This window comes from Sinohyriopsis cumingii, unplaced genomic scaffold (assembly GCF_028554795.1).
Source record: "Sinohyriopsis cumingii isolate HCF-2022 unplaced genomic scaffold, ASM2855479v2 utg001752l, whole genome shotgun sequence".
Lineage (NCBI taxonomy): Eukaryota > Metazoa > Mollusca > Bivalvia > Unionida > Unionidae > Sinohyriopsis > Sinohyriopsis cumingii.
Genome location: NW_028316044.1, coordinates 1,646,072 through 1,673,218, shown reverse-complemented (window position 1 = coordinate 1,673,218; position 27,147 = coordinate 1,646,072). Strand labels below are relative to the sequence as shown.

The 27,147-nt window shown below is 35.3% G+C and overlaps 7 non-coding genes across 7 annotated transcripts; all 7 read right to left on the bottom strand.

The window, feature by feature from the left end:
• Positions 1 to 1,042: 1,042 nt before the first annotated feature.
• Positions 1,043 to 1,114, bottom strand: Trnag-ucc (transfer RNA glycine (anticodon UCC)). The gene has a single exon. It is a non-coding gene; the product is annotated as a tRNA-Gly (tRNA).
• Positions 1,115 to 4,391: 3,277 nt separating this feature from the next.
• Trnag-ucc (transfer RNA glycine (anticodon UCC)) lies at positions 4,392 to 4,463 on the bottom strand. The gene has a single exon. It is a non-coding gene; the product is annotated as a tRNA-Gly (tRNA).
• Positions 4,464 to 5,621: 1,158 nt separating this feature from the next.
• On the bottom strand, positions 5,622 to 5,693 carry Trnag-ucc (transfer RNA glycine (anticodon UCC)). The gene has a single exon. It is a non-coding gene; the product is annotated as a tRNA-Gly (tRNA).
• Positions 5,694 to 8,970: 3,277 nt separating this feature from the next.
• Positions 8,971 to 9,042, bottom strand: Trnag-ucc (transfer RNA glycine (anticodon UCC)). The gene has a single exon. It is a non-coding gene; the product is annotated as a tRNA-Gly (tRNA).
• A 1,158-nt stretch (positions 9,043 to 10,200) lies between these two features.
• Trnag-ucc (transfer RNA glycine (anticodon UCC)) lies at positions 10,201 to 10,272 on the bottom strand. Its single transcript has one exon. It is a non-coding gene; the product is annotated as a tRNA-Gly (tRNA).
• Positions 10,273 to 14,779: 4,507 nt separating this feature from the next.
• Positions 14,780 to 14,851, bottom strand: Trnag-ucc (transfer RNA glycine (anticodon UCC)). Its single transcript has one exon. It is a non-coding gene; the product is annotated as a tRNA-Gly (tRNA).
• Positions 14,852 to 18,128: 3,277 nt separating this feature from the next.
• Positions 18,129 to 18,200, bottom strand: Trnag-ucc (transfer RNA glycine (anticodon UCC)). Its single transcript has one exon. It is a non-coding gene; the product is annotated as a tRNA-Gly (tRNA).
• Between the last annotated feature and the right edge of the window lie 8,947 nt (positions 18,201 to 27,147).

Sequence of the window (27,147 nt, the reverse complement as noted above, 5' to 3'; positions counted from 1 at the left end):
ATATTCTCAAAGAGAACAGTCAAATAAAAATATTTGCAAAAATATTTTGATGTCATTTGTGTCAGTTTTAATATATAGATGTTAGAGTGTCTTCATTGTGTGATCCGTCTGGAGTATTTTATTTCTTTATTCATAGTGCTGTTTTGTTTGCTAGAAGAAATTGTATACCATACCAATCGGGAGATCTGAACTAGGAAGAAATAGAGAAAAAGAAAGATACAAACAATCGCTTTGAAAAGAGATGGAAAAGTGAGGACATTACTAGCAACAGGAGAACCTCAAGCAAGAAACATAAACATGTATCGTTTGGATCCTATAAGGCTGTTGGTTCATGGCAGGTTGACAGTGCATTTTGTATTAAATGTTTAATAAATTCATTGAAAGGTTATGGTCCAGGCATCCATAATTCATTATCAAATTTATAGCTCAAGAGACAAAATCTTAAATTTTGTAAAATCTTTTGATAATTAGTTTAGATTATTATTTGAAAGTAGATGAATACATGTGGGATTATATGGCTGCTTCTGATAATATTTAAGTAGATATTTGCGTCAATATTTCATTTAACGTTGACATTCTAATGCCAAAAAAATTATACTAGACTCCATAACATTATAACAAAATTTTGGTTTTGTGTGTGATATGATGTTTGTTGCGTAGCCCGTCTACCTGGATCAACACGAAATATCTTAAAATGATGCTCGCTATTGTCGTAATGCGTGTCTAATCACAGTACTAAAATAATAATTCTTTTAATACGGAGAAAGGAAATGAAGAGATGAGATACATCCATTTCTTTTTATCTCCATTTGTATTAAATAACACGCTTTGATACCGAATCAGAAACTCTATCAACTAAGTTATCGTGGCTGTCTTCGGAATTAGTGGAAGGTTTATGAACGTCCTACATATGAAAAACAAAATCATGCACAGTGAAGAGAAGTATTGAAACTTGTGACTGAGGGTTGCTAAATATCCGAAAGAGAAGAAAAACAAAGACGCTGATATGTTCGCTTTTAAACTCGGTATTGACAAAATGACATGCGTCAGCCGGGAATCGAACCCGGATCGGCTGCTTGGAAGGCAACCATGCTAACCTTTACACCACCGACGCGCTGATGATACTCTATTCTCGTCACTTAGGTAATAGGTCATGCATAACGTTAATCATTCCTGTGTGAGAGATCAGTGAAGTAACAATATTCGCAAATTATCTGGTGTTATTTGTTTCAGTTTGAATTTATAGATGTTAGAATGTCTTCAGTGTGTTACACATCTGGATTATTTTATTCCTTTATTCATAGTGTTGTTTGTTTTGCTAGAAGAAATTGTATACAATACCAATCGGGAGAACTGAAACAGAAAAAATATAGAAAAAAAGAAAGATACAAACCATCGCTTTGAAAAGAGATGGAAAAGCGAGGACATTACCATTAACAGAGGGACCTCAGGCAAGATACGTAAACATGTATAATTAGGATCCTATACGGTTGTTGGTTCATGGCAGTTGGACAGTGCAGTTTGTATTAAATGTTTAGTAAATTCAATGAAAGATTATGGTCCATTCATCCAGAATTCATTATCAAATCGACAGCTCAAGAGACAAAATCTTCAATTTCGTATAATCTTTTGATAATTCGTTTTGATAATTATTTGAAAATAGATGAATACATGTGGGATTATATGGCTGCTTCTGAGAATATTTAAGTAGGTGTTTGTGTCAATATTCCATTTAACACTGACATTCTTATGACAAAAAATTATACTTGATCTCCATCGCATGATAACAAATTTTTTTGTTGTTGTGTCATTTGATAATGTTTGTTGCGTAGCCCATCTACCTGGACCAACAAGATATCTCTTAAAATGATGGTCGCTATTCTCATAATGCGTGTCTAAACATAGTAATAAATTAATGACTCTTTTAATACGGAGAAATGAAATGAAGACATGAGATACATCCATTTCTTTTCGTCTCCATTTGTATTAAATAACTCCATCTCATTACAAGCAGTCTTAAAAACATCGTGTAGTCATCGCTATAGGTCTATTGATATGTAAAATACATTTTAGTTGCCTTGTGCATATCTGTACTGGATTCAGAGTAAAATACTTCAATGACATGAATATGGGTATTATTTTCTTTTTTCTATCTGCAAACGTAGTATCAACAAACCATATACATGGTTGCTGAAAAAGGACAACAGGTGGCAGAACGGCGTCGATTCTCTTGCTTGTTCCAATAAATATGTGGACTCTTTATGAAAAAAGTTCTCTGGTTAGTCAAGTGATTGATTCTCTAATAAAAATGGCACTGACAGTTGACTAACTGAATTAATTTAAAGTTGGATAGGTTGGTTGATGCAAAAATTATTTGTTGGATTTGATATTACATGGCTTTATGATTAGCAGACTCCTGATCAATGTATCGCATTAGTCTTTTTATTTTCAAAAAGGCATGCCTATCAATGAAGAGATGTGGTTTTTTTGTAAGTCCTGCGGCGAGCTGTCAGGATTTGGACAGTGTGATTTACGTGCGAGACTGAAAAGTTGAAATTCATTGTGATTTAGCCGGTTTGCAATTGTACTTTCTTTTGGACTAATTTGACCAAGCATAATTTTGATTTGGAATGTTTTGTTTCTCATACAAAATGAGAGCAAAGACAACATTCAAATAAAAATATAAGCAAACATTTTGTTTAGTTATTAAGTTGAGTTTTTAATATATAGCTATAAAAATGTATAGATTTCCTATTCAACTGATTTTAAAAGTAGAGTCGGTAGATTGTTTTCTTTGACATGACATATATTATAATGAACTATCTATTTATTTATATAAACGCTTCAAGGACTGGGCAAAACCGGCTGAAATAGATGCGTCAATCAGTTTCCGAAATTAGTTTTCTTATTTTGCCCAGGGGAAAAAGTTCATTGATCGGCAAAGAAAAACATGGACGGTCAGCCGGACGGAAACACATGTATCTGTTTTTCCTTGGGTTTGTTCCCATTGATCTATGTTAGGAAATATTTTCTGTAATGTCATTTTCAAAATATTATTGTCTTCACTATGGCGAAGAAAGTGAAAGTTGTTTGGATTTACCACGAGGTAATTAGTTCCCAGAGAGGCCGCCGTTCGGAGCTTGCCTGAGTAAACATCCAACCCGGTACCCTTTTTGATACCGAATCAGAAGCTCTTCCAACTAAGCATCGCGGCTATCTTTGGAATTAGCGGAAGATTTATGAACGTCATACATATGCAAAAAATAATGATGCACAGCGAAGAAAAGTATTGAATCTTGTGACTGAGGGTTGCTCAAAAATCTCCAGCAGGAGATATGTTCGCTTTAAGTAGGGCAGTGACAAAAAGCGATGTTTCAGCCAGGAATCGAACCCGGATCGACTGCTTGGAATTGCCTTCACTTAGGGGACATGTCATGCATAATGCTTGTCTGTGATGTGTAAGAGACATCCATGTTAGATAGACTATCTCGTTGTATTCACTACTGACGTTGTTGTTGCAAAGTTTGACGCCATTTTCAGCACAAGATAGGCTATACATGGCGGCCAGTATAAATGGTGGAGGAAGAATCCAGGAAAGCCCTGGAAAGAACCACCGACCCACGAGAACCTACCGGCAAGCTTCCTCTCATCCCAACATTGGCCGAACCCGAGACTCGAAACCATGCCGACAGAGGTGAGATGGCAGTGATCCGTAACGGTGAGCGCTTTAGACCTCTGGGAAGTTCGGAGGGTGTGGTGTTTGGCCCTTCACTACGGACAGTTTCGTGAATGTTATGTAAAGACGAAATACAAAAAATACAACATTAATTAATAGGAGAACGAATCGATGCATTTACTTTAGGAAGAGAAAGTAAACCAAAGCGTATGTGCATGAAATATGATGAAAGCTTTTCACATATGTGTCAAAATATGTGAAAATTATTCTCGAATATATGGTAATTACTGTAAAGGACTAAGACACATTATGAAGAAGGAACATAGAAATCAGAAGAAAGAAAGAATATATAAAGACGTGTTTCGAAAAGAGATGTAAAAGTGAAAGCAATTGAGGCAGATAAAGCAACAAGTGTTAAAATATATGATCATCATCTGACAGTTGTTGGTTACATGACCGCCGTCCCGAAGGTGGCCTGAGTGAATATCGAACCGGTCACCCTTGGATAACGAATCGGATACTCTACCAACTAAGCTATCGTGCCTGTCTTCGGAATTAGTGCAATGCTTATGGCCGTCCTACATATGAAATCAAAATCATGCACAGTGAAGAGAAGTATTGAAACTTGTGACTGAGGGGTGCTAGATATCCAAAAGAGAAATAAAACAAAGACGCTGATATGTTCTCTTTTATGCTCGTTATTAACAAAATGACATGCGTCAGCCGGGAATCGAACCCGGATCGGCTGCTTGGAAGGCAACCATGCTAACCTTTACACCACCGACGCGCTGGTTATACTCTATTCTCGTCACTTAGGTGACAGGTCATGTATAATGTTTGTCATTACAGTGACTAATTCAACGTGGCATAGTTTGGATTGATCCATTTATCTTTCCCTTGCAAATATTCTCAAAGAGAACAGTCAAATAAAAATATTTGCAAAAATATTTTGATGTCATTTGTGTCAGTTTTAATATATAGATGTTAGAGTGTCTTCATTGTGTGATCCGTCTGGAGTATTTTATTTCTTTATTCATAGTGCTGTTTTGTTTGCTAGAAGAAATTGTATACCATACCAATCGGGAGATCTGAACTAGGAAGAAATAGAGAAAAAGAAAGATACAAACAATCGCTTTGAAAAGAGATGGAAAAGTGAGGACATTACTAGCAACAGGAGAACCTCAAGCAAGAAACATAAACATGTATCGTTTGGATCCTATAAGGCTGTTGGTTCATGGCAGGTTGACAGTGCATTTTGTATTAAATGTTTAATAAATTCATTGAAAGGTTATGGTCCAGGCATCCATAATTCATTATCAAATTTATAGCTCAAGAGACAAAATCTTAAATTTTGTAAAATCTTTTGATAATTAGTTTAGATTATTATTTGAAAGTAGATGAATACATGTGGGATTATATGGCTGCTTCTGATAATATTTAAGTAGATATTTGCGTCAATATTTCATTTAACGTTGACATTCTAATGCCAAAAAAATTATACTAGACTCCATAACATTATAACAAAATTTTGGTTTTGTGTGTGATATGATGTTTGTTGCGTAGCCCGTCTACCTGGATCAACACGAAATATCTTAAAATGATGCTCGCTATTGTCGTAATGCGTGTCTAATCACAGTACTAAAATAATAATTCTTTTAATACGGAGAAAGGAAATGAAGAGATGAGATACATCCATTTCTTTTTATCTCCATTTGTATTAAATAACACGCTTTGATACCGAATCAGAAACTCTATCAACTAAGTTATCGTGGCTGTCTTCGGAATTAGTGGAAGGTTTATGAACGTCCTACATATGAAAAACAAAATCATGCACAGTGAAGAGAAGTATTGAAACTTGTGACTGAGGGTTGCTAAATATCCGAAAGAGAAGAAAAACAAAGACGCTGATATGTTCGCTTTTAAACTCGGTATTGACAAAATGACATGCGTCAGCCGGGAATCGAACCCGGATCGGCTGCTTGGAAGGCAACCATGCTAACCTTTACACCACCGACGCGCTGATGATACTCTATTCTCGTCACTTAGGTAATAGGTCATGCATAACGTTAATCATTCCTGTGTGAGAGATCAGTGAAGTAACAATATTCGCAAATTATCTGGTGTTATTTGTTTCAGTTTGAATTTATAGATGTTAGAATGTCTTCAGTGTGTTACACATCTGGATTATTTTATTCCTTTATTCATAGTGTTGTTTGTTTTGCTAGAAGAAATTGTATACAATACCAATCGGGAGAACTGAAACAGAAAAAATATAGAAAAAAAGAAAGATACAAACCATCGCTTTGAAAAGAGATGGAAAAGCGAGGACATTACCATTAACAGAGGGACCTCAGGCAAGATACGTAAACATGTATAATTAGGATCCTATACGGTTGTTGGTTCATGGCAGTTGGACAGTGCAGTTTGTATTAAATGTTTAGTAAATTCAATGAAAGATTATGGTCCATTCATCCAGAATTCATTATCAAATCGACAGCTCAAGAGACAAAATCTTCAATTTCGTATAATCTTTTGATAATTCGTTTTGATAATTATTTGAAAATAGATGAATACATGTGGGATTATATGGCTGCTTCTGAGAATATTTAAGTAGGTGTTTGTGTCAATATTCCATTTAACACTGACATTCTTATGACAAAAAATTATACTTGATCTCCATCGCATGATAACAAATTTTTTTGTTGTTGTGTCATTTGATAATGTTTGTTGCGTAGCCCATCTACCTGGACCAACAAGATATCTCTTAAAATGATGGTCGCTATTCTCATAATGCGTGTCTAAACATAGTAATAAATTAATGACTCTTTTAATACGGAGAAATGAAATGAAGACATGAGATACATCCATTTCTTTTCGTCTCCATTTGTATTAAATAACTCCATCTCATTACAAGCAGTCTTAAAAACATCGTGTAGTCATCGCTATAGGTCTATTGATATGTAAAATACATTTTAGTTGCCTTGTGCATATCTGTACTGGATTCAGAGTAAAATACTTCAATGACATGAATATGGGTATTATTTTCTTTTTTCTATCTGCAAACGTAGCATCAACAAACCATATACATGGTTGCTGAAAAAGGACAACAGGTGGCAGAACGGCGTCGATTCTCTTGCTTGTTCCAATAAATATGTGGACTCTTTATGAAAAAAGTTCTCTGGTTAGTCAAGTGATTGATTCTCTAATAAAAATGGCACTGACAGTTGACTAACTGAATTAATTTAAAGTTGGATAGGTTGGTTGATGCAAAAATTATTTGTTGGATTTGATATTACATGGCTTTATGATTAGCAGACTCCTGATCAATGTATCGCATTAGTCTTTTTATTTTCAAAAAGGCATGCCTATCAATGAAGAGATGTGGTTTTTTTGTAAGTCCTGCGGCGAGCTGTCAGGATTTGGACAGTGTGATTTACGTGCGAGACTGAAAAGTTGAAATTCATTGTGATTTAGCCGGTTTGCAATTGTACTTTCTTTTGGACTAATTTGACCAAGCATAATTTTGATTTGGAATGTTTTGTTTCTCATACAAAATGAGAGCAAAGACAACATTCAAATAAAAATATAAGCAAACATTTTGTTTAGTTATTAAGTTGAGTTTTTAATATATAGCTATAAAAATGTATAGATTTCCTATTCAACTGATTTTAAAAGTAGAGTCGGTAGATTGTTTTCTTTGACATGACATATATTATAATGAACTATCTATTTATTTATATAAACGCTTCAAGGACTGGGCAAAACCGGCTGAAATAGATGCGTCAATCAGTTTCCGAAATTAGTTTTCTTATTTTGCCCAGGGGAAAAAGTTCATTGATCGGCAAAGAAAAACATGGACGGTCAGCCGGACGGAAACACATGTATCTGTTTTTCCTTGGGTTTGTTCCCATTGATCTATGTTAGGAAATATTTTCTGTAATGTCATTTTCAAAATATTATTGTCTTCACTATGGCGAAGAAAGTGAAAGTTGTTTGGATTTACCACGAGGTAATTAGTTCCCAGAGAGGCCGCCGTTCGGAGCTTGCCTGAGTAAACATCCAACCCGGTACCCTTTTTGATACCGAATCAGAAGCTCTTCCAACTAAGCATCGCGGCTATCTTTGGAATTAGCGGAAGATTTATGAACGTCATACATATGCAAAAAATAATGATGCACAGCGAAGAAAAGTATTGAATCTTGTGACTGAGGGTTGCTCAAAAATCTCCAGCAGGAGATATGTTCGCTTTAAGTAGGGCAGTGACAAAAAGCGATGTTTCAGCCAGGAATCGAACCCGGATCGACTGCTTGGAATTGCCTTCACTTAGGGGACATGTCATGCATAATGCTTGTCTGTGATGTGTAAGAGACATCCATGTTAGATAGACTATCTCGTTGTATTCACTACTGACGTTGTTGTTGCAAAGTTTGACGCCATTTTCAGCACAAGATAGGCTATACATGGCGGCCAGTATAAATGGTGGAGGAAGAATCCAGGAAAGCCCTGGAAAGAACCACCGACCCACGAGAACCTACCGGCAAGCTTCCTCTCATCCCAACATTGGCCGAACCCGAGACTCGAAACCATGCCGACAGAGGTGAGATGGCAGTGATCCGTAACGGTGAGCGCTTTAGACCTCTGGGAAGTTCGGAGGGTGTGGTGTTTGGCCCTTCACTACGGACAGTTTCGTGAATGTTATGTAAAGACGAAATACAAAAAATACAACATTAATTAATAGGAGAACGAATCGATGCATTTACTTTAGGAAGAGAAAGTAAACCAAAGCGTATGTGCATGAAATATGATGAAAGCTTTTCACATATGTGTCAAAATATGTGAAAATTATTCTCGAATATATGGTAATTACTGTAAAGGACTAAGACACATTATGAAGAAGGAACATAGAAATCAGAAGAAAGAAAGAATATATAAAGACGTGTTTCGAAAAGAGATGTAAAAGTGAAAGCAATTGAGGCAGATAAAGCAACAAGTGTTAAAATATATGATCATCATCTGACAGTTGTTGGTTACATGACCGCCGTCCCGAAGGTGGCCTGAGTGAATATCGAACCGGTCACCCTTGGATAACGAATCGGATACTCTACCAACTAAGCTATCGTGCCTGTCTTCGGAATTAGTGCAATGCTTATGGCCGTCCTACATATGAAATCAAAATCATGCACAGTGAAGAGAAGTATTGAAACTTGTGACTGAGGGGTGCTAGATATCCAAAAGAGAAATAAAACAAAGACGCTGATATGTTCTCTTTTATGCTCGTTATTAACAAAATGACATGCGTCAGCCGGGAATCGAACCCGGATCGGCTGCTTGGAAGGCAACCATGCTAACCTTTACACCACCGACGCGCTGGTTATACTCTATTCTCGTCACTTAGGTGACAGGTCATGTATAATGTTTGTCATTACAGTGACTAATTCAACGTGGCATAGTTTGGATTGATCCATTTATCTTTCCCTTGCAAATATTCTCAAAGAGAACAGTCAAATAAAAATATTTGCAAAAATATTTTGATGTCATTTGTGTCAGTTTTAATATATAGATGTTAGAGTGTCTTCATTGTGTGATCCGTCTGGAGTATTTTATTTCTTTATTCATAGTGCTGTTTTGTTTGCTAGAAGAAATTGTATACCATACCAATCGGGAGATCTGAACTAGGAAGAAATAGAGAAAAAGAAAGATACAAACAATCGCTTTGAAAAGAGATGGAAAAGTGAGGACATTACTAGCAACAGGAGAACCTCAAGCAAGAAACATAAACATGTATCGTTTGGATCCTATAAGGCTGTTGGTTCATGGCAGGTTGACAGTGCATTTTGTATTAAATGTTTAATAAATTCATTGAAAGGTTATGGTCCAGGCATCCATAATTCATTATCAAATTTATAGCTCAAGAGACAAAATCTTAAATTTTGTAAAATCTTTTGATAATTAGTTTAGATTATTATTTGAAAGTAGATGAATACATGTGGGATTATATGGCTGCTTCTGATAATATTTAAGTAGATATTTGCGTCAATATTTCATTTAACGTTGACATTCTAATGCCAAAAAAATTATACTAGACTCCATAACATTATAACAAAATTTTGGTTTTGTGTGTGATATGATGTTTGTTGCGTAGCCCGTCTACCTGGATCAACACGAAATATCTTAAAATGATGCTCGCTATTGTCGTAATGCGTGTCTAATCACAGTACTAAAATAATAATTCTTTTAATACGGAGAAAGGAAATGAAGAGATGAGATACATCCATTTCTTTTTATCTCCATTTGTATTAAATAACACGCTTTGATACCGAATCAGAAACTCTATCAACTAAGTTATCGTGGCTGTCTTCGGAATTAGTGGAAGGTTTATGAACGTCCTACATATGAAAAACAAAATCATGCACAGTGAAGAGAAGTATTGAAACTTGTGACTGAGGGTTGCTAAATATCCGAAAGAGAAGAAAAACAAAGACGCTGATATGTTCGCTTTTAAACTCGGTATTGACAAAATGACATGCGTCAGCCGGGAATCGAACCCGGATCGGCTGCTTGGAAGGCAACCATGCTAACCTTTACACCACCGACGCGCTGATGATACTCTATTCTCGTCACTTAGGTAATAGGTCATGCATAACGTTAATCATTCCTGTGTGAGAGATCAGTGAAGTAACAATATTCGCAAATTATCTGGTGTTATTTGTTTCAGTTTGAATTTATAGATGTTAGAATGTCTTCAGTGTGTTACACATCTGGATTATTTTATTCCTTTATTCATAGTGTTGTTTGTTTTGCTAGAAGAAATTGTATACAATACCAATCGGGAGAACTGAAACAGAAAAAATATAGAAAAAAAGAAAGATACAAACCATCGCTTTGAAAAGAGATGGAAAAGCGAGGACATTACCATTAACAGAGGGACCTCAGGCAAGATACGTAAACATGTATAATTAGGATCCTATACGGTTGTTGGTTCATGGCAGTTGGACAGTGCAGTTTGTATTAAATGTTTAGTAAATTCAATGAAAGATTATGGTCCATTCATCCAGAATTCATTATCAAATCGACAGCTCAAGAGACAAAATCTTCAATTTCGTATAATCTTTTGATAATTCGTTTTGATAATTATTTGAAAATAGATGAATACATGTGGGATTATATGGCTGCTTCTGAGAATATTTAAGTAGGTGTTTGTGTCAATATTCCATTTAACACTGACATTCTTATGACAAAAAATTATACTTGATCTCCATCGCATGATAACAAATTTTTTTGTTGTTGTGTCATTTGATAATGTTTGTTGCGTAGCCCATCTACCTGGACCAACAAGATATCTCTTAAAATGATGGTCGCTATTCTCATAATGCGTGTCTAAACATAGTAATAAATTAATGACTCTTTTAATACGGAGAAATGAAATGAAGACATGAGATACATCCATTTCTTTTCGTCTCCATTTGTATTAAATAACTCCATCTCATTACAAGCAGTCTTAAAAACATCGTGTAGTCATCGCTATAGGTCTATTGATATGTAAAATACATTTTAGTTGCCTTGTGCATATCTGTACTGGATTCAGAGTAAAATACTTCAATGACATGAATATGGGTATTATTTTCTTTTTTCTATCTGCAAACGTAGCATCAACAAACCATATACATGGTTGCTGAAAAAGGACAACAGGTGGCAGAACGGCGTCGATTCTCTTGCTTGTTCCAATAAATATGTGGACTCTTTATGAAAAAAGTTCTCTGGTTAGTCAAGTGATTGATTCTCTAATAAAAATGGCACTGACAGTTGACTAACTGAATTAATTTAAAGTTGGATAGGTTGGTTGATGCAAAAATTATTTGTTGGATTTGATATTACATGGCTTTATGATTAGCAGACTCCTGATCAATGTATCGCATTAGTCTTTTTATTTTCAAAAAGGCATGCCTATCAATGAAGAGATGTGGTTTTTTTGTAAGTCCTGCGGCGAGCTGTCAGGATTTGGACAGTGTGATTTACGTGCGAGACTGAAAAGTTGAAATTCATTGTGATTTAGCCGGTTTGCAATTGTACTTTCTTTTGGACTAATTTGACCAAGCATAATTTTGATTTGGAATGTTTTGTTTCTCATACAAAATGAGAGCAAAGACAACATTCAAATAAAAATATAAGCAAACATTTTGTTTAGTTATTAAGTTGAGTTTTTAATATATAGCTATAAAAATGTATAGATTTCCTATTCAACTGATTTTAAAAGTAGAGTCGGTAGATTGTTTTCTTTGACATGACATATATTATAATGAACTATCTATTTATTTATATAAACGCTTCAAGGACTGGGCAAAACCGGCTGAAATAGATGCGTCAATCAGTTTCCGAAATTAGTTTTCTTATTTTGCCCAGGGGAAAAAGTTCATTGATCGGCAAAGAAAAACATGGACGGTCAGCCGGACGGAAACACATGTATCTGTTTTTCCTTGGGTTTGTTCCCATTGATCTATGTTAGGAAATATTTTCTGTAATGTCATTTTCAAAATATTATTGTCTTCACTATGGCGAAGAAAGTGAAAGTTGTTTGGATTTACCACGAGGTAATTAGTTCCCAGAGAGGCCGCCGTTCGGAGCTTGCCTGAGTAAACATCCAACCCGGTACCCTTTTTGATACCGAATCAGAAGCTCTTCCAACTAAGCATCGCGGCTATCTTTGGAATTAGCGGAAGATTTATGAACGTCATACATATGCAAAAAATAATGATGCACAGCGAAGAAAAGTATTGAATCTTGTGACTGAGGGTTGCTCAAAAATCTCCAGCAGGAGATATGTTCGCTTTAAGTAGGGCAGTGACAAAAAGCGATGTTTCAGCCAGGAATCGAACCCGGATCGACTGCTTGGAATTGCCTTCACTTAGGGGACATGTCATGCATAATGCTTGTCTGTGATGTGTAAGAGACATCCATGTTAGATAGACTATCTCGTTGTATTCACTACTGACGTTGTTGTTGCAAAGTTTGACGCCATTTTCAGCACAAGATAGGCTATACATGGCGGCCAGTATAAATGGTGGAGGAAGAATCCAGGAAAGCCCTGGAAAGAACCACCGACCCACGAGAACCTACCGGCAAGCGTCCTCTCATCCCAACATTGGCCGAACCCGAGACTCGAAACCATGCCGACAGAGGTGAGATGGCAGTGATCCGTAACGGTGAGCGCTTTAGACCTCTGGGAAGTTCGGAGGGTGTGGTGTTTGGCCCTTCACTACGGACAGTTTCGTGAATGTTATGTAAAGACGAAATACAAAAAATACAACATTAATTAATAGGAGAACGAATCGATGCATTTACTTTAGGAAGAGAAAGTAAACCAAAGCGTATGTGCATGAAATATGATGAAAGCTTTTCACATATGTGTCAAAATATGTGAAAATTATTCTCGAATATATGGTAATTACTGTAAAGGACTAAGACACATTATGAAGAAGGAACATAGAAATCAGAAGAAAGAAAGAATATATAAAGACGTGTTTCGAAAAGAGATGTAAAAGTGAAAGCAATTGAGGCAGATAAAGCAACAAGTGTTAAAATATATGATCATCATCTGACAGTTGTTGGTTACATGACCGCCGTCCCGAAGGTGGCCTGAGTGAATATCGAACCGGTCACCCTTGGATAACGAATCGGATACTCTACCAACTAAGCTATCGTGCCTGTCTTCGGAATTAGTGCAATGCTTATGGCCGTCCTACATATGAAATCAAAATCATGCACAGTGAAGAGAAGTATTGAAACTTGTGACTGAGGGGTGCTAGATATCCAAAAGAGAAATAAAACAAAGACGCTGATATGTTCTCTTTTATGCTCGTTATTAACAAAATGACATGCGTCAGCCGGGAATCGAACCCGGATCGGCTGCTTGGAAGGCAACCATGCTAACCTTTACACCATCGACGCGCTGGTTATACTCTATTCTCGTCACTTAGGTGACAGGTCATGTATAATGTTTGTCATTACAGTGACTAATTCAACGTGGCATAGTTTGGATTGATCCATTTATCTTTCCCTTGCAAATATTCTCAAAGAGAACAGTCAAATAAAAATATTTGCAAAAATATTTTGATGTCATTTGTGTCAGTTTTAATATATAGATGTTAGAGTGTCTTCATTGTGTGATCCGTCTGGAGTATTTTATTTCTTTATTCATAGTGCTGTTTTGTTTGCTAGAAGAAATTGTATACCATACCAATCGGGAGATCTGAACTAGGAAGAAATAGAGAAAAAGAAAGATACAAACAATCGCTTTGAAAAGAGATGGAAAAGTGAGGACATTACTAGCAACAGGAGAACCTCAAGCAAGAAACATAAACATGTATCGTTTGGATCCTATAAGGCTGTTGGTTCATGGCAGGTTGACAGTGCATTTTGTATTAAATGTTTAATAAATTCATTGAAAGGTTATGGTCCAGGCATCCATAATTCATTATCAAATTTATAGCTCAAGAGACAAAATCTTAAATTTTGTAAAATCTTTTGATAATTAGTTTAGATTATTATTTGAAAGTAGATGAATACATGTGGGATTATATGGCTGCTTCTGATAATATTTAAGTAGATATTTGCGTCAATATTTCATTTAACGTTGACATTCTAATGCCAAAAAAATTATACTAGACTCCATAACATTATAACAAAATTTTGGTTTTGTGTGTGATATGATGTTTGTTGCGTAGCCCATCTACCTGGATCAACACGAAATATCTTAAAATGATGCTCGCTATTGTCGTAATGCGTGTCTAATCACAGTACTAAAATAATAATTCTTTTAATACGGAGAAAGGAAATGAAGAGATGAGATACATCCATTTCTTTTTATCTCCATTTGTATTAAATAACACGCTTTGATACCGAATCAGAAACTCTATCAACTAAGTTATCGTGGCTGTCTTCGGAATTAGTGGAAGGTTTATGAACGTCCTACATATGAAAAACAAAATCATGCACAGTGAAGAGAAGTATTGAAACTTGTGACTGAGGGTTGCTAAATATCCGAAAGAGAAGAAAAACAAAGACGCTGATATGTTCGCTTTTAAACTCGGTATTGACAAAATGACATGTGTCAGCCGGGAATCGAACCCGGATCGGCTGCTTGGAAGGCAACCATGCTAACCTTTACACCACCGACGCGCTGATGATACTCTATTCTCGTCACTTAGGTAATAGGTCATGCATAACGTTAATCATTCCTGTGTGAGAGATCAGTGAAGTAACAATATTCGCAAATTATCTGGTGTTATTTGTTTCAGTTTGAATTTATAGATGTTAGAATGTCTTCAGTGTGTTACACATCTGGATTATTTTATTCCTTTATTCATAGTGTTGTTTGTTTTGCTAGAAGAAATTGTATACAATACCAATCGGGAGAACTGAAACAGAAAAAATATAGAAAAAAAGAAAGATACAAACCATCGCTTTGAAAAGAGATGGAAAAGCGAGGACATTACCATTAACAGAGGGACCTCAGGCAAGATACGTAAACATGTATAATTAGGATCCTATACGGTTGTTGGTTCATGGCAGTTGGACAGTGCAGTTTGTATTAAATGTTTAGTAAATTCAATGAAAGATTATGGTCCATTCATCCAGAATTCATTATCAAATCGACAGCTCAAGAGACAAAATCTTCAATTTCGTATAATCTTTTGATAATTCGTTTTGATAATTATTTGAAAATAGATGAATACATGTGGGATTATATGGCTGCTTCTGAGAATATTTAAGTAGGTGTTTGTGTCAATATTCCATTTAACACTGACATTCTTATGACAAAAAATTATACTTGATCTCCATCGCATGATAACAAATTTTTTTGTTGTTGTGTCATTTGATAATGTTTGTTGCGTAGCCCATCTACCTGGACCAACAAGATATCTCTTAAAATGATGGTCGCTATTCTCATAATGCGTGTCTAAACATAGTAATAAATTAATGACTCTTTTAATACGGAGAAATGAAATGAAGACATGAGATACATCCATTTCTTTTCGTCTCCATTTGTATTAAATAACTCCATCTCATTACAAGCAGTCTTAAAAACATCGTGTAGTCATCGCTATAGGTCTATTGATATGTAAAATACATTTTAGTTGCCTTGTGCATATCTGTACTGGATTCAGAGTAAAATACTTCAATGACATGAATATGGGTATTATTTTCTTTTTTCTATCTGCAAACGTAGCATCAACAAACCATATACATGGTTGCTGAAAAAGGACAACAGGTGGCAGAACGGCGTCGATTCTCTTGCTTGTTCCAATAAATATGTGGACTCTTTATGAAAAAAGTTCTCTGGTTAGTCAAGTGATTGATTCTCTAATAAAAATGACACTGACAGTTGACTAACTGAATTAATTTAAAGTTGGATAGGTTGGTTGATGCAAAAATTATTTGTTGGATTTGATATTACATGGCTTTATGATTAGCAGACTCCTGATCAATGTATCGCATTAGTCTTTTTATTTTCAAAAAGGCATGCCTATCAATGAAGAGATGTGGTTTTTTTGTAAGTCCTGCGGCGAGCTGTCAGGATTTGGACAGTGTGATTTACGTGCGAGACTGAAAAGTTGAAATTCATTGTGATTTAGCCGGTTTGCAATTGTACTTTCTTTTGGACTAATTTGACCAAGCATAATTTTGATTTGGAATGTTTTGTTTCTCATACAAAATGAGAGCAAAGACAACAGTCAAATAAAAATATAAGCAAACGTTTTGTTTAGTTATTAAGTTGAGTTTTTAATATATAGCTATAAAAATGTATAGATTTCCTATTCAACTGATTTTAAAAGTAGAGTCGGTAGATTGTTTTCTTTGACATGACATATATTATAATGAACTATCTATTTATTTATATAAACGCTTCAAGGACTGGGCAAAACCGGCTGAAATAGATGCGTCAATCAGTTTCCGAAATTAGTTTTCTTATTTTGCCCAGGGGAAAAAGTTCATTGATCGGCAAAGAAAAACATGGACGGTCAGCCGGACGGAAACACATGTATCTGTTTTTCCTTGGGTTTGTTCCCATTGATCTATGTTAGGAAATATTTTCTGTAATGTCATTTTCAAAATATTATTGTCTTTACTATGGCGAAGAAAGTGAAAGTTGTTTGGATTTACCACGAGGTAATTAGTTCCCAGAGAGGCCGCCGTTCGGAGCTTGCCTGAGTAAACATCCAACCCGGTACCCTTTTTGATACCGAATCAGAAGCTCTTCCAACTAAGCATCGCGGCTATCTTTGGAATTAGCGGAAGATTTATGAACGTCATACATATGCAAAAAATAATGATGCACAGCGAAGAAAAGTATTGAATCTTGTGACTGAGGGTTGCTCAAAAATCTCCAGCAGGAGATATGTTCGCTTTAAGTAGGGCAGTGACAAAAAGCGATGTTTCAGCCAGGAATCGAACCCGGATCGACTGCTTGGAATTGCCTTCACTTAGGGGACATGTCATGCATAATGCTTGTCTGTGATGTGTAAGAGACATCCATGTTAGATAGACTATCTCGTTGTATTCACTACTGACGTTGTTGTTGCAAAGTTTGACGCCATTTTCAGCACAAGATAGGCTATACATGGCGGCCAGTATAAATGGTGGAGGAAGAATCCAGGAAAGCCCTGGAAAGAACCACCGACCCACGAGAACCTACCGGCAAGCTTCCTCTCATCCCAACATTGGCCGAACCCGAGACTCGAAACCATGCCGACAGAGGTGAGATGGCAGTGATCCGTAACGGTGAGCACTTTAGACCTCTGGGAAGTTCGGAGGGTGTGGTGTTTGGCCCTTCACTACGGACAGTTTCGTGAATGTTATGTAAAGACGAAATACAAAAAATACAACATTAATTAATAGGAGAACGAATCGATGCATTTACTTTAGGAAGAGAAAGTAAACCAAAGCGTATGTGCATGAAATATGATGAAAGCTTTTCACATATGTGTCAAAATATGTGAAAATTATTCTCGAATATATGGTAATTACTGTAAAGGACTAAGACACATTATGAAGAAGGAACATAGAAATCAGAAGAAAGAAAGAATATATAAAGACGTGTTTCGAAAAGAGATGTAAAAGTGAAAGCAATTGAGGCAGATAAAGCAACAAGTGTTAAAATATATGATCATCATCTGACAGTTGTTGGTTACATGACCGCCGTCCCGAAGGTGGCCTGAGTGAATATCGAACCGGTCACCCTTGGATAACGAATCGGATACTCTACCAACTAAGCTATCGTGCCTGTCTTCGGAATTAGTGCAATGCTTATGGCCGTCCTACATATGAAATCAAAATCATGCACAGTGAAGAGAAGTATTGAAACTTGTGACTGAGGGGTGCTAGATATCCAAAAGAGAAATAAAACAAAGACGCTGATATGTTCTCTTTTATGCTCGTTATTAACAAAATGACATGCGTCAGCCGGGAATCGAACCCGGATCGGCTGCTTGGAAGGCAACCATGCTAACCTTTACACCACCGACGCGCTGGTTATACTCTATTCTCGTCACTTAGGTGACAGGTCATGTATAATGTTTGTCATTACCGTGACTAATTCAACGTGGCATAGTTTGGATTGATCCATTTATCTTTCCCTTGCAAAATATTCTCAAAGAGAACAGTCAAATAAAAATATTCGCAAAAATATTTGATGTTATTTGTGTCAGTTTTAATATATAGATGTTAGAGTGTCTTCATTGTGTGATCCGTCTGGATTATTTTATTTCTTTATTCATAGTGCTGTTTTGTTTGCTAGAAGAAATTGTATACCATACCAATCGGGAGATCTGAACTAGGAAGACATAGAGAAAAAGAAAGATACAAACAATCGCTTTGACAAGAGATGGAGAAGTGAGGACATTACTAGCAACAGGAGAACCTCAAGCAAGAAACATAAACATGTATCGTTTGGATCCTATAAGGTTATTGGTTAGTGGCAGGTTGACAGTGCATTTTGTATTAAATGTTTAATAAATTCATTGAAAGGTTATGGTCCAGGCATCCATAATTCATTATAAAATTTTACAGCTCAAGAGACAAAATCTTAAATTTTGTAAAATCTTTTGATAATTATTTTTGATAATTATTTGAAAGTAGATGAAAACATGTGGGATTATATGGCTGCTTCTGATAATATTGAAGTAGATATTTGCGTCAATATTTCATTTAACATTGACATTCTAATGCCCAAAAAAATTATACTAGACTCCATAACATTATAACAAAATTTAGGTTTTGTGTGTGATATGATGTTTTTTGCGTAGCCCATCTACCTGGATCAACACGAAATGTCTTAAAATGATGCTCGCTATTGTCGTAATGCGTGTCTAATCACAGTACCAAGATAATAATTCTTTTAATACGGAGAAAGGAAATGAAGAGATGAGATACATCCATTTCTTTTTATCTCCATTTGTATTAAATAACACGCTTTGATACCGAATCAGAAACTCTATCAACTAAGTTATCGTGGCTGTCTTCGGAATTAGTGGAAGGTTTATGAACGTCCTACATATGAAAACAAAATCATGCACAGTGAAGAGAAGTACTGAAACTTGTGACTGAGGGTTGCTAAATATCCGAAAGAGAAGAAAAACAAAGACGCTGATATGTTCGCTTTTAAACTCGGTATTGACAAAATGACATGTGTCAGCCGGGAATAGAACCGGGATCGGCTGCTTGGAGGGGAACATTGCTAACCTTTACACCACCGACGAGCTGATGATACTCTATTCTCGTCACTTAGATAATAGGTCATGCATAACGTTAATCATTCCTGTGTGAGAGATCAGTGAAGTAACAATATTCGCAAATTATCTGGTGTTATTTGTTTCAGTTTGAATTTATAGATGTTAGAATGTCTTCAGTGTGTGACACATCTGGATTATTTTATTCCTTTATTCATAGTGTTGTTTGTTTTGCTAGAAGAAATTGTATACAATTCCAATCGGGAGAACTGAAACAGAAAAAAAATAGAAAAAAAGAAAGATACAAACCATCGCTTTGAAAAGAGATGGAAAAGCGAGGACATTACCATTAACAGAGGGACCTCAGGCAAGATACGTAAACATGTATAATTAGGATCCTATACGGTTGTTGGTTCATGGCAGTTGGACAGTGCAGTGTGTATTAAATGTTTAGTAAATTCAATGAAAGATTATGGTCCATTCATCCAGAATTCATTATCAAATCGACAGCTCAAGAGACAAAATCTTCAATTTCGTATAATCTTTTGATAATTCTTTTTGATAATTATTTGAAAATAGATGAATACATGTGGGATTATATGACTGCGTCTGAGAATATTTAAGTAGGTGTTTGTGTCAATATTCCATTTAACACTGACATTCTTATGACAAAAAATTATACTTGATCTCCATCGCATGATAACAAATTTTTTTGTTGTTGTGTCATTTGATAATGTTTGTTGCGTAGCCCATCTACCTGGACCAACAAGATATCTCTTAAAATGATGGTCGCTATTCTCATAATGCGTGTCTAAACATAGTAATAAATTAATGACTCTTTTAATACGGAGAAATGAAATGAAGACATGAGATACATCCATTTCTTTTCGTCTCCATTTGTATTAAATAACTCCATCTCATTACAAGCAGTCTTAAAAACATCGTGTAGTCATCGCTATAGGTCTATTGATATGTAAAATACATTTTAGTTGTCTTGTGCATATCTGTACTGGATTCAGAGTAAAATACTTCAATGACATGAATATGGTTATTATTTTCTTTTTTCTATCTGCAAACGTAGCATCAACAAACCATATATATGGTTGCTGAAAAAGGACAACAGGTGTCAGAACGGCATCGATTCTCTTGCTTGTTCCAATAAATATGTGGACTCTTTATGAAAAAAGTTCTCTGGTTAGTCAAGTGATTGATTCTCTAATAAAAATGGCACTGACAGTTGACTAACTGAATTAATTTAAAGTTGGATAGGTTGGTTGATGCAAAAATTATTTGTTGGATTTGATATTACATGGCTTTATGATTAGCAGACTCCTGATCAATGTATCGTATTAGGCTTTTTATTTTCAAAAAGGCATGCCTATCAATGAAGAGATGTTGTTATATTGTAAGTCCTGCGGCGAGCTGTCATGATTTAGACAGTGTGATTTACGTGCGAGACTGAAAAGTTGAAATTCATTGTGATTTAGCCGGTTTGCAATTGTTCTTTCTTTTGGACTAATTTGACGAAGCATAATTTTGATTTGGAATGTTTTGTTTGTCATACAAAATGAGAGCAAAGACAACATTCAAATAAAAATATAAGCAAACATTTTGTTTTGTTATTAAATTGAGTTTTTAATATATACCTATAAAAATGTATAGATTTCCTATTCAACTGATTTTAAAAGTAGAGTCGGTAGATTGTTTTCTTTTGACATGACATATATTATAATGAACTATCTATTTATGTATATAAACGCTTCAAGGACTGGGCAAAACCGGCTGAAATAGATGCGTCAATCAGTTTCCGAAATTAGTTTTCTTATTTTACCCAGGGGAAAAAGTTCATTGATCGGCAAAGAAAAACATGGACGGTCAGCCGGACGGAAACACATGTATCTGTTTTTCCTTGGGTTTGTTCCCATTGATCTATGTTAGGAAATATTTTCCGTAATGTCATTTTCAAAATATTATTGTCTTTACTATGGCGAGGAAAGTGAAAGTTGTTTGGATTTACCACGAGGTAATTAGTTCCCAGAGAGGCCGCCGTTCGGAGCTTGCCTGAGTAAATATCCAACCCGGTACCCTTTTTGATACCGAATCAGAAGCTCTTCCAACTAAGCATCGCGGCTATCTTTGGAATTAGCGGAAGATTTATGAACGTCATACATATCCAAAAATAATGATGCACAGCGAAGAAAAGTATTGAATCTTGTGACTGAGGGTTGCTCAAAAATCTCCAGCAGGAGATATGTTCGCTTTTAAGTAGGGCAGTGACAAAAAGCGATGTTTCAGCCAGGAATCGAACCCGGATCGACTGCTTGGAATTGCCTTCACTTAGGGGACATGTCATGCATAATGCTTGTCTGTGATGTGTAAGAGACATCCATGTTAGATAGACTATCTCGTTGTATTCACTACTGACGTTGTTGTTGCAAAGTTTGACGTCATTTTCAGCACAAGATAGGCTATACCTGGCGTCCAGTATAAATGGTGGAGGAAGAATCCAGGAAAGCCCTGGAAAGAACCACCGACCCACGAGAACCTACCGGCAATCTCCCTCTCGTCCCAACATTGGCCGAACCCGAGACTCGAAACCATGCCGACAGAGGTGAGATGGCAGTGATCCGTAACGGTGAGCGCTTTAGACCTCTGGGAAGTTCGGAGGGTGTGGTGTTTGGCCCTTCACTACGGACAGTTTCGTGAATGTTATGTAAAGACGAAATACAAAAAATACAACATTAATTAATAGGAGAACGAATCGATGCATTTACTTTAGGAAAAGAAAGTAAACCAAAGCGTATGTGCATGAAATATGAGGAAAACTTTTCACATATGTGTCAAAATATGTGAAAATTATTCTCGAATATATGGTAATTACTGTAAAGGACTAAGACACGTTATGAAGAAGGAACATAGAAATCAGAAGAAAGAAAGAATATATAAAGACGTGTTTCGAAAAGAGATGTAAAAGTGAAAGCAATTGAGGGAGATAAAGCAACAAGTGTTAAAATATATGATCATCATCTGACAGTTGTTGGTTACATGACCGCCGTCCCGAAGGTGGCCTGAGTGAATATCGAACCGGTCACCCTTGGATAACGAATCGGATACTCTACCAACTAAGCTATCGTGCCTGTCTTCGGAATTAGTGCAATGCTTATGGCCGTCCTACATATGAAATCAAAATCATGCACAGTGAAGAGAAGTATTGAAACTTGTGACTGAGGGTTGCTAGATATCCAAAAGAGAAATAAAACAAAGACGCTGATATGTTCTCTTTTATGCTCGTTATTAACAAAATGACATGCGCCAGCCGGGAATCAAACCCGGATCGGCTGCTTGGAAGGCAACCATGCTAACCTTTACACCACCGACGCGCTGATGATACTCTATTCTCGTCACTTAGGTAATAGGTCATGCATAACGTTTATCATTACCGTGACTAATTCAACGTGGCATAGTTTGGAGTGATCCATTTATCTTTCCCTTGCAAAATATTCTCAAAGAGAACAGTCAAATAAAAATATTCGCAAAAATATTTGATGTTATTTGTGTCAGTTTTAATATATAGATGTTAGAGTGTCTTCATTGTGTGATCCGTCTGGATTATTTTATTTCTTTATTCATAGTGCTGTTTTGTTTGCTAGAAGAAATTGTATACCATACCAATCGGGAGATCTGAACTAGGAAGAAATAGAGAAAAAGAAAGATACAAACAATCGCTTTGAAAAGAGATGGAAAAGTGAGGACATTACTAGCAACAGGAGAACCTCAAGCAAGAAATATAAACATGTATCGTTTGGATCCTATAAGGTTATTGGTTAGTGGCAGGTTGACAGTGCATTTTGTATTAAATGTTTAATAAATTCATTGAAAGGTTATGGTCCAGGCATCCATAATTCATTATCAAATTTGACAGCTCAAGAGACAAAATCTTAAATTTTGTAAAATCTTTTGATAATTAATTTTGATAATTATTTGAAAGTAGATGAAAACATGTGGGATTATATGGCTGCTCCTGATAATATTTAAGTAGATATTTGCGTCAATATTTCATTTAACATTGACATTCTAATGCCCAAAAAATTATACTAGACTCCCTAACATTATAACAAAATTTAGGTTTTGTGTGTGATATGATGTTTTTTGCGTAGCCCATCTACCTGGATCAACACGAAATGTCTTAAAATGATGCTCGCTATTGTCGTAATGCGTGTCTAATCACAGTACTAAAATAATAATTCTTTTAATACGGAGAAAGGAAATGAACACATGAGATACATCCATTTCTTTTTATCTCCATTTGTATTAAATAACACGCTTTGATACCGAATCAGAAACTCTATCAACTAAGTTATCGTGGCTGTCTTCGGAATTAGTGGAAGGTTTATGAACGTCCTACATATGAAAACAAAATCATGCACAGTGAAGAGAAGTATTGAAACTTGTGACTGAGGGTTGCTAAATATCCGAAAGAGAAGAAAAACAAAGACGCTGATATGTTCGCTTTTAAACTCGGTATTGACAAAATGACATGCGTCAGCCGGGAATCGAACCCGGATCGGCTGCTTGGAAGGCAACCATGCTTTTTTTTTTCTTTCTTTATTTAAAAAACGTTTTGTACAGTATATAAGTTAAAAGTATACAGTCAGTATGTACATAGTAGTTTGTAATGCTATATTACAAAATAATGGTTCTACAATAGTATTTTGTAATGCTATATTACAAAACAATGATTCTACAATAGTATTTTGTTAAGCTATATTACAGAACAATGATTCTAAAATCTTATTTTGTAATGCTATAGTACAAAACAATGATTCTACAATGTAATAAACAGCTTATCCTCTTCTATTCTCATTAAAGGATTATCTTTTACAAAATACTTCGTAATCAAAGTCTGATTTTTGTCTTTGTAATGTTGATACGCATAATATATATTTTCTAGTCAAATATTGGAACAATCTTTCGATGTCTATTTGTTTCCCTAATAACGACATAATGTTTCTTCTTTTGTAAATGCACAATCGAGCAATGCTCAGAATGTAGTTCAAAAAATAACTATTTACTGATTTTGTTTCTTTGTTATATCCTATCATGAGCATTTGTTCAAAAGAAGTGCTATTGAGAACACCAACTCTACAATTTTTAAAAAGAATCTCAACTATATATACAATATAATTCTTAAAAGAGCTTAATTCAGGACATTTCAAAAACATATGAAATAAATCCTCTGTTTCCAACTGGCACACTGGACATAAGTCATTATCAATTTTGCCATAGTATTTTAGTCTCTCTTTTGTAAATATTCGATTGTGCATTATTCTGTAATCCAAATCTATACAATCTGGGGTCTTGAAAGGTAGGTGTATCCATTTCCAGTATTTATGCTTTTCCAAACTAAATATCTTACTCCAAAAGGAAACAGAAGCTGGTTCTTGAAAAATCAACGTACATAAAAGCTTGTAAAATAGTTGTGTTGTACATAAACAGAGGTCATATAATTTTGTATCAACTCTGAGAAACATATTATTTCTCCCATTGGTTACAGTGGGTTTTGACTCTGTTGCAACAATATTTCTCCAGCCTAATGGTATACTTTCTATTATGCAATTATAGTCTTTTTTTATCTTATCTGTTTTGATATCAGAATTTGACTTGTATATCATTTCTTGAATAGCTCTATAAGGTAGTATTCCAGGTACAAATTCATATGTAATATCCTGAACACGAACAATTCCTGCTTCTATAAATTCTGCGAAAAACAATGTTTTACCAGCACATGTAATATTAGGATTTAAAAAGAGAGGTTGTTCAAAAACATTCCTCACATCAATATTTGTATCGATATTATTTCTAAGTTTTTCCCATGCATGAAACATTTCTCTGTAACCTTTACACCACCGACGCGCTGATGATACTCTATTCTCGTCACTTAGGTAATAGGTCATGCATAACGTTAATCATTCCTGTGTGAGAGATCAGTGAAGTAACAATAGTCGCAAATTATCTGGTGTTATTTGTTTCAGTTTGAATTTATAGATGTTAGAATGTCTTCAGTGTGTGACACATCTGGATTATTTTATTCCTTTATTCATAGTGTTGTTTGTTTTGCTAGAAGAAATTGTATACAATATCAATCGGGAGAACTGAAACAGAAAAAAAATAGAAAAAAAGAAAGATACAAACAATCGCTTTGAAAAGAGATGGAAAAGCGAGGACATTACCATTAACAGAAGGACTTCAGGCAAGATACTTAAACATGTATAATTAGGATCCTATACGGTTGTTGGTTCATGGCAGTTGGACAGTGCAGTGTGTATTAAATGTTTAGTAAATTCAATGAAAGGTTATGGTCCATTCATCCAGAATTCATTATCAAATCGACAGCTCAAGAGACAAAATCTTCAATTTCGTATAATCTTTTGATAATTCTTTTTGATAATTATTTGAAAATAGATGAATACATGTGGGATTATATGGCTGCTTCTGAGAATATTTAAGTAGGTGTTTGTGTCAATATTACATTTAACACTGACATTCTTATGATAAAAAATTATACTTGATCTCCATCGCATGATAACAAATTTTTTTTGTTGTTGTGTCATTTGATAATGCTTGTTGCGTAGCCCATCTACCTGGACCAACAAGATATCTCTTAAAATGATGGTCGCTATTCTCATAATGCGTGTCTAAACATAGTAAAAAATTAATGACTCTTTAAATACGGAGAAATGAAATGAAGACATGAGATACATCCATTTCTTTTCGTCTCCATTTGTATTAAATAACTCCATCTCATTACATGCAGTCTTTAAAATATCGTGTAGTCATCGCTATAGGTCTATTGATATGTAAAATACGTTTTAGTTGTCTTGTGCATATCTGTACTGGATTCAGAGTAAAATACTTCAACGACATGAATATGGGTATTATTTTCTTTTTTCTATCTGCAAACGTAGCATCAACAAACCATATACATGGTTGCTGAAAAAGGACAACAGGTGGCAGAACGGCATCGATTCTCTTGCTTGTTCCAATAAATATGTGGACTCTTTATGAAAAAAGTTCTCTGGTTAGTCAAGTGATTGATTCTCTAATAAAAATGGCACTGACAGTTGACTAACTGAATTAATTTAAAGTTGGATAGGTTGGTTGATGCAAAAATTATTTGTTGGATTTGATATTACATGGCTTTATGATTAGGAGACTCCTGATCAATGTATCGCATTAGGCTTTTTATTTTCGAAAAGGCATGCCTATCAATGAAGAGATGTGGTTATTTTGTAAGTCCTGCGGCGAGCTGTCAGGATTTAGACAGTGTGATTTACGTGCGAGACTGAAAAGTTGAAATTCATTGTGATTTAGCCGGTTTGCAATTGTTCTTTCTTTTGGACTAATTTGACGAAACATAATTTTGATTTGGAATGTTTTGTTTGTCATACAAAATGAGAGCAAAGACAACATTCAAATAAAAATATAAGCAAACATTTTGTTTAGTTATTAACTTGAGTTTTTAATATATAGCTATAAAAATGTATATATTTCCTATTCAACAGATTTTAAAAGTAGAGTCGGTAGATTGTTTTCTTTTGACATGACATATATTATAATAAACTATCTATTTATGTATATAAACGCTTCAAGGACTGGGCAAAACCGGCTGAAATAGATGCGTCAATCAGTTTCCGAAATTAGTTTTCTTATTTTACCCAGGGGAAAAAGTTCATTGATCGGCAAAGA